The following is a 9,109-nucleotide window of genomic DNA, read 5'->3' as shown; positions in this document are numbered from 1 at the left end:
AGCAGTGTTGCTATATTAAAAAAAAAATTCCCACCCAAAACCCGCACACACCCCACCCCCGACATCATCACCCCCACCCCTTCCATCATCGCCCCTGCCATCATCAGCCCCACCCCTTCTGTCATCACCCTGCCCCCACTGTCACCCGCCCAATACGTCACCAAACCCCGCCTCTGTTGCCATTAGCCCCACCCCCCGCCGGCCGAAAAACCGCCCACTCTCTCTATTTTACCTCCTGCCTCCCGCTCCTCCTTCCACCAGATCTTCATTTCTTGGCCACTGCTGCTTCTCCAGTTGAGCAGCAGCAGCTGCGACAAAAAAAAACAGAGCTAACAAAAAATTTTTTTTAAAGCAAGCATGGCACTGCAGGCAGCCTTCAGGTATTGGCTGTCGGCTCTGCAGCCGCTCCTCTCTCTTCTCTCTGTCCTCGGAGGAGCGCAGCATAGCAGGAAGTCGATCTCAACTTCCTGCTCCAGGGGCAGTGACATGAGACGAGAGAGGAGTGGCTGCAGAGCTGAGCCAATGCCTGAAGGCTGCCTGCGATGCCACGCTTGCTTTTTACATTTTTTTTTGTTTGTTAGCTCTTTTTTTTTTGTTGCGGCTGCTGCTGCTCTACAGGAGAAGCAGCAGTGGCCGGAAGAGGAAGAGGGAGCTAGCACCGCATGTTTCAGTGGGAGACTTTCCCACTTTGGCGGGAGTACGGGAGATGACCTGCCAAAGTGGGAGTCTCCCGCTGAATGCGGGAAATTTGGCAGGTCTGGTATAATGCTGTTGTGGTATCCTCTCCTGACCTGAGGAAGGAAGTGCTGGTCTCTGAAGGCTATTCAAAAGTGTATTAAAAATCAGTGAAGGTATCACCTTATTTTCTATTTTGTGTTTTATTTGCATTTATTAACCTTCCTTAACACAGCTACCACATTGCTTTATCCTAAATTAAAAATAAAATTATTTTCTGTACCTTTGTTGCCTGACCATTTACTTTTTCTAATTGTGTTGGTCCCAGTCTCTTGATTCTGCATTCCTTTGTCTTCTCTTAACTCTCTTGCCAGGGTTTCCTGCAGTGGCGTAGCCACAGGTGGGCCTGGGTGGGACAGGGCTCACCCACTTAGGGTACAGGCCCACCCAACAGTAGCACACGTTTAGTGGTAGCTGGTGGGGATCCCAAGTTCCACCAGCTGAAGACTTCCCCCTGATGCTAATGAGGATGCTATTCTTCACGATACCGGCACCTGCGCATGCTCAGTTTTCAGCGCATGCATGCTGCAGACTGCCAAGTTGGAATGAAGCATTTTTCTGACAGCTGAGATATTTTTTTGGTGGTGGTGGGGGGGGGGGGGGGGGGGGGAGGGGGGAGGGAGAACACTTGGTGCCCACCCACTTCTTGCCTAGGCCCACCCAAAATCTGTTGTCTGGCTACGCCCCTGGTTTCCTATTTGTCATTTTCTCTCCTTTTTCTTTGTTTTCTTCTATATTTTTCTGCCTCACTCTCTGTCCAGTTAATTCATTCTTACTATCCATTCTTTAATTTCCCTCTTTTTACTTCATCTACCTATGGCTTTTCATCTTTTCCTCACTTTTGTTCTCCCCATGCCCCTTCTTCTTATTCTTCAGTCTTTCACTATCCTCTCCCCCTTTCCATCCAACATCTCCCTTCTTTCTCTCCCCATCCTTCCAGTGTCTCCCCATCTCTCTCTGCATCCTTCCATCTAGCGTCTCCTCTTTCTCTCATACCCTTCCATCCAGCGTCACAGTGTCATCCCTCTTTCTCTCTCCATCCTTCCACCCATTACCCTCTCCCAATCCTTCCATCCACTGTCTCCCTCTATCTCCCCTTCCTTTTAGACAGTTCTCTCGACCCTTTTCCATTTAGCATGTCCTCTCTCTCCCCATTCTTCCAGTGTCTTTCCTCTTTCCCTCCCTACCCTTCCATCCAGTGTCTTCTCTCTTTCTGCCCCTTCCTTCCAGAAGTTTCCCTCTTTCTCCCTCCTTTCATCCAGCATTTCTCCATCTGACAGCTAGGGTCTCCCCCATTTCTCCTTAACAGCTTCTCTCTCCTGCCCATGTCCCCTCTTTCTCTCCCCATCTTTCCAATCATCTCTCGCTCGCTCTCTGTACCCCTTTTCCATCCAGCATCTTCTCTCTTTCTGCCCCCTCCTTCTAGCATTTTCCCTCTTTCTCTCCCTCCTTTCATCCAGCATTTCTCCTCTTTATCTCTCCATCTGACCAGCCAGGATCTCCCCCTTGCTCCCCTTCCTTCTCAGCAGCCTGTCTCTCCCCTGCTCTTTTGCATGTCCCCTCTTTCACTCCCTATCTCTCTCTCTCTCTCCCTGTACCCTCTAGCGTCCTCACTCTTCTTTCGCTACCCTCTGCTCTCTCTGGACACCTCCCTCTGGACACCCTTCCCCTACCCTTTCTAGCCATGTTTCTCTCTGCCAGTGGCGTAGCCAGAAGGCAATTTTTGTGTGGGCCAACAGGTTGGATGGGTGGGTACTACAACATTTTTTGAAAGAGAAAAAAACAGCAACCTGTTGCACCCATGCTCTGTCCCTACCCCGCTCCATTCTCGACCTCTACCTCACTCCCCAAAACTTCAATGAGGGTTGCAGTGCAGGCTTCAGTGGTTGCCCAATTGAGAGCTAAGGGAAGTACAATAGACTGCACATCAGCCCTGTTGAGCCATGGTCCTCCAAACACATTCTGCATCCAGAGAACCTCCTGGCCCAAGTCTGCTTGGTTCCCTGGCCAGAGAAAGCCCGTCTGCTGGAAGCTGAAGGCGCAGCCTGGTAATGGACTTTGGGGTCCTTTCCTAGATTTCTGTCCTGGACCCCAGCCATGTTTAAAATCAACTCTGGCAAGATGTATATTCCAAATACAACATATTATATTCACAACATTAAAAATAAAGTAATTTTTTGTACCTTTTTGTTGTCTGGTCATTTTATTTTTCAAATCACTTTGGTCCCAGTCTCTGGTTTCTGCTTCCCTTTGTCTTCTCTTAACTCACTTGCCAGTGTCTCCCGTCTATTTGACATTTCTTCTTCATCCATGTCCATCATCCATCTCCCATCTCCATTTTCCTATATTTCCTTGTCCAGTATCTCCCCTGTGTTCATATCCCCTCATCCATCATCATTCCTATGTGCACCTATGCACCCCATGCCCAGCATATCCCTTCTGTGTTCCTATTCTCCCCCTTGTCTGGTATCTTCCCCCCCTCTGTGTCCATATACCCCCCTCTCCAGTGTCCAGCATTTTATCTCTATTCCATATCCCCGTCCCCCCCCCCTCTTGTCAAGCATTACCCCTCTGTGCCCATGTGCCATCCCAATACAGCATCTCACATTTGTGTCCCTGTCCCCATGCTCCCACCTAATGCCCATCATCTCCCTTCTGTATCTGTACACCTCCCTATGTCCCCTTTCTCCCTCCTTCACACCAATGTGTCCCTCTCCTCTCTGATCCCACCCCAACCAGCTTCTCTTTCTCTCTCTTTCCTTCCCTTTATGCATCTGGCTCTTTCTCCCACTGTGGTTTCAGCATTTGACCCCCTCTTCTTTTATGCCCTTGTCTCTCTCCCTTCCCTCTAACCCCTCCCATAGGTCCAGCACCTTTCTCTCTGCTCCAGCCCTCCTTGCAGGTCCATATCTTTCTCCTTTCCCTTCAGCCATCCCCTGCATATCCAGCACCTCTCCTCCAGCCCCCCTACATGTCCAGCACCTCTCCCCTTCACTTAATCCCTCTGCATATCCAGCCCATCTCCCCTTTCCCTCCAACCCCCCCCAACATATCCAGCTCCTCCCCTTCCCTCCAACCCCCCCTCCAAATCCAGCACCTCTCCCCTTCCCTCCAACCACCCCCTGCAAGTCCAGTACCTCTCTCCCTTCCTTTCTCTCCAACCCCCTGCCCCTCACAAGTCTAGCACCTTTCTCTTCCCTTCAGACCCCTCCCCTCCAAGGGCCAGCACCTCTGCATCTTCATTACCCCCCCTAAAAAAGTCCAGCACCTCTCCCTTCCCTTCAACCCACTCTCCTTGCAGGGCCAGCACCCCATTGTCTTCCTCACCCCCGCCACACAAGTCCAGTACCTCTCCCTTCCCTTCAGCCCACTCCCCTTGCAGGGCCAGCACCCCATTGTCTTCCTCACCCCCCCCCCCCCCACATCCAGAACCTCTCCCCTTCAGCCCCCTCCCCTTGCATGGCCAGAACCCCACTGTTTTCCTCACCCTCTCCTACCCCTGCAGTGCTTTCATTTAACGCTATCGGCGTTGCCTCCTCCTGCACCTCACAGTCTCCGTCTCCCACTCCTGCGGCAGCGCTTGAAATTTGCTATCAGCGCCGACTTCTGTGTGTGTATGGGGGGGGGGGGTGAGGAAGACAATGGGGCAATGGGGTGCTGGCCCTGCAATGGGAGTGGGCTGAAGGGAAGGGAGAGGTGCTGGACTTGTGGGGGGGGGGGGGTGAGGAAGACATGGGCTGGCCCTGCAAGGGGAGGGGCCTGAAGGGAAGAGAAAGGTGCTAGACTTGTGAGGGGCAGGGGGTTGGAGAGAACGGAAGTTAGAGAGATACTGGACTTGCAGGGGACAGGTTGTAGGGAAGGGGAGAGGTGGGGACAGGGACACAAATGTGAGATGCTGTATGAAGATGGCATATATGGGCACAGAGGGGCAATGCCTGACAAGGGGGGGAAGGGGGATATGGAATAGAGATAACAGTGCTGGACACTGGAGAGGGGGGTATATGGACACAGAGAGGGGGGAGAGATACAAGACAAGGGGGAGAATAGGAACATAGAAGGGATATGCTGGGCATGGGGTGCATAGCTGCACAGAGGAATGATGATGGATGAGGGGATATGAACACAGGGGAGATACTGGACAAGGAAATATAGGAAAATGGAGATGGGAGATGGATGATGGGCATGGATAAAGAAGAAATGTCAAATAGACAGGAGACCCTGGCAAATGAGTTAAGAGAAGACAGAGGGAAGCAGAAACCAGAGACTGGGACCAAAGTGATTTGAAAAATAAAATGACCAGACAACAAAAAGGTACAAAAAATTACTTTATTTTTAATGTTGCGAATATAATATGTTGGATTTGGAATGTACATCTTGCCAGAGTTGATTTTAAACATGGCTGGGGTCCAGGACAGAAATCTAGGAAAGGACCCCAAAGTCCATTATCAGGCTGCGCCTTCAGCTTCCAGCAGACGGGCTTTCTCTGGCCAGAGAACCAAGCAGACTTGGGCCAGGAGATTCTCTGGATACAGAATGTGTTTGGCTTCAATACCATATGTATGTTGGAGGACCATGGCTTAATGGGGCTGACTTGCAGTCTATTGTACTTCTCTTAGCTCTCAATTGGGCAACCACTGAATCCTGCACTGCAACCCTCATTGAAGTTTTGGGGAGTGAGGTAGAGGTTGAGGTAGGGACAGAGCATGGGTGCATCAGGTTGCTGTTTTTTCTCTTTCAAAAAAAGTTGTAGTGCCCACCCATCCAACCTGTTGACCCACCCAAAAATTGCCTTCTGGCTACGCCACTGACTCACCCAGCACAGTACAAAGCACACACTCACGCAGCACCAGCACACTCTGCACAACCAGTCAGCACCTGCACACTTACACACTGAGAAACAGGAACTGCACAAACACACAGGGACAATGAGAAACATAGTACAGGCAGGTTAGGAGCTATATAATCTGTTTGTTTGTTGGGTTGGGGACAGTGAAGGGTTGGTGCGGGAAGTACACAACAAAGGAGGATGGGGCCTAATATACTGCAGTGGATGGGTAGAAGCGGGTGTGGGCAATAGTTTCAGGAGAGACAAACACAACCATCAATGCATGATATGTGGGGTTCAACGGTTCACATTGGGGCACACTGAGACAGCAAGCAAATCATAATCCACCTCTCCATTCTCCTTTACTCAGCAACAACATAGGTGCGTCACAAAAGACAGGTCGTGGCTTCATTTGTTCATTTTTTATATCAGGTCTAGGGATGGATGTTCTCATTCTGGCACTGGACACCAGCCTGCTATATATTATCATATTCAGATGCCCAGATTGTGACGCTGCCCTCAACACACATGTCCATTTTGGGATGCCTAACTCACTTGGATGTTCCCTGTGTGGGTGTTGAAAAATTGGTATTTGGATGTTCCAAGCACATGGATGGCCATTTTGGTCTTTCGACACGTCTATATGCTTTGAAAATGAGCGCCTTAATGTCTTTACTCTATGCTTAACTGGAGTTTTCCAGCTGTTATTCACTACTGGGCTTTAAGGTCACTGGGGGGGGGGGGGGGGGGTGAGGGGTGTTGGTGATGCAGCGACAAGGTCCTGTTTCTTCTGTTTCCTCTTCTTTCATTGTTCATTGTCTTGTCTTTTTTATTTTAAATATTGCAAAGCACATTGGTACCTTGCACATGAGAAGCTACTTTACAGCCCTTTAAGTCACGTTAAGTGGCAAATAGCGCAATTTAAGGCCATAAAGCAGCTTGATAATGTCCTCACCCCCCTACTGGCCTTGTAATTACATGAAAAAAGTCACTTATTCGAAACTACAGAGCTGCAGTGTACACAGCAGACACAAGATGGGGTCATTTTTCCATACTTAGAAAGAAGTCTCTCATCCAAAAATTCAAAATTGTTCTACATGCTCACCTTACATGCTTCTATTCTCTTTTTTTTTTTATTTTTTTTTAATATTTATTAGAATTTAAACATTTAACAAGAATTCCTTGTCTTAGTAATACAGCAAAAAATTTTGAACAGAAGAAATACTTATTTTTCGTCAATCATAAAAAAAAAAGGAAAAAAATATACAGGGAAAAAGAAAAGACGAAAATAATCTACGGAATATAAATTTATAGTTTCCTTAGACCCCAAATAACAGGGGGCATTCTAAATTGAGAAGATTATTGCAAGAACAACATTACTACACAAATGCGGCGTTTCCTCGAATATTCCTATTGTTGTTAATTCATAGTTGCTTCGAGTCCAGGAGAACTTTGAGCTGTTCTAGTGAATAAAATATATATTTTGTTTCACCCAATTTTATTAGACATTTCGTGCTTCTATTCTCATGCTATCAAACTTTCAGCTATTAAAAAAAGCTTCCTTGTCTGCTTTTCTCATCTTTCTCTCTCCCTCTCTTTAATTTTTTTCCAATTCTTTCTCCTGGTTGCTTTTCATTTTCTTCTTCTCCTCACATTCATATCTCCTTTTTATGTTTTCTCAGTCTTCTCACCTCCCTCCTCCCACATCCTCTGAGAATAGACACATGCTGCAGATGTTATCCTATGAACACTATCAGACATAATCAGATGTTTTATGTGTAATTCCTTGCCATAAAATGTCTGAAGAATGACAGCAAATAAAGATTTTCTATTTGAAAATAGTACAAGAAACTTACTGGCAGCATGTGCAGTGTCCCATTTATTTTACGCACATGAATTTACATGCATATAGTCTGGCCAATTTTATACAGGGCTATTTCTGCACATAAAATACTGTTTCACCCACAGAGCTTTTTAAAATTACCCCCAAATAGTCTGCGATCTTCATCATAAAGCACACGAGGACAGATCTGGGGGGATATGATGGAAATATTTCAAATGACTAAGGGGGCAATTCTATAAATGGGCGCCATAATTTAGGCACCTAGGTGCGGTGCGGTGAGTGCTAATTCTAAATAGCATTTGAGTGACAAGATTCTATTATAGAATACTAGCATAAATTGGCATCAAAGCATCTATATTTAAGCGTACCCACTTCTGCCTTGTTGATAGGTGTAAATGAACACACCTAAATGTGTCTTTAGTGCATAACTTAATTATTCTGTACGTTATGCACATAAAAGTTGGTCCCATCCATTCCCCACCTATGCTTCTCTCCTGTGCATGCCACCTTGCATTTACGCTGTCAGTGATTTGTGTGCATTTATAGGACAGCACTGAACTCTCACCTACCACTTCCATAGCGTCCCAACCGACCAATCCAGAACTTGGGAGTTAGGCCCCTTAAATAGCATAAGGAATTTCTTTATATGTAACAATAGATTAATAAAGGTTACACTTGCTAATAATTCACATGTACATTCACCCTTTACAATGGTGTTATTCTGAGAAATCATACGCCATAAAATTCACCATATTCTCTTACTTGCCAAATAATTCACTCTCATAAAAGTACAATTGTCAACAGGGTAAAAAGCAGAACATCTTTACTCAACAGATTTCTAATATAGAAGTCTATCAGTAAGTTTTCTCTGTTTCTTTTCCAGTAACACAATAAAATCAAGGATATCTTTGAACCTAGCACTAATTACATTACTTACAGACCTGAATTGTCACACATGTGCATTAATCCAGACTACTCACAGAGTTGAAATTCACTCCTATGCCACTGAAGGCTACGTAGGCAAAAAACCAAATCTACAGAAACACAGTACAATACATCTTATTCACTTAATTACATTATATTGTATGATACACACTATCAGGCTTATTTTCAAAAGAGAAGGGAGCCCATCTTTTGACACAAATCGGAAATGGGCGTCCTCCAAGGGTCGCCCAAATCAGCATAATCGAAAGCCGATTTTGGGCGTCCTGAATTGCTTTCCATCGCGGGGATGACGAAAGTTCACATGGGCATGTCGGAAGTGTAACGAAGGCGGGACTGGGGCGTGCCTAACACATGGGCATCCTCAACCGATAATGGAAAAAAGAAGGGCGTCCCTGACGAGCACTTGGACGACTTTACTTGGTCCATTTTTTGTTACAACCAAGCCTCAAAAAGGTGCCCAAACTGACCAGATGACCACTGGAGGGAATCGGGGATGGCCTTCCCTTACTTCCCCAGTGGTCACAACCCCCCTCACCCTAAAAAAACCACTTTTTAAATATTTTTTGCAAGCCTCAAATGTCATACCCAGCTCCATGACAGCAGTATGCAGGTCCCTGGAGCAGTTTTAGTGGGTGCAGTGCACGTCAGGTAGGCAGACCCAGGCCCACCCCCTTCTACCTGTTATACTTGTGGTGGTAAATGTGAGCCCTTCAAAATCCACCAGAAACCCACTGTACCCGCATGTAGGTGCCCCCTTCACC

The sequence above is a fragment of the Microcaecilia unicolor genome, chromosome 2 (assembly GCF_901765095.1).
Source record: "Microcaecilia unicolor chromosome 2, aMicUni1.1, whole genome shotgun sequence".
Classification (NCBI taxonomy): domain Eukaryota; kingdom Metazoa; phylum Chordata; class Amphibia; order Gymnophiona; family Siphonopidae; genus Microcaecilia; species Microcaecilia unicolor.
The sequence above is the reverse complement of the archived record's forward strand: the minus strand, read 5'-3'. Positions refer to the sequence as shown.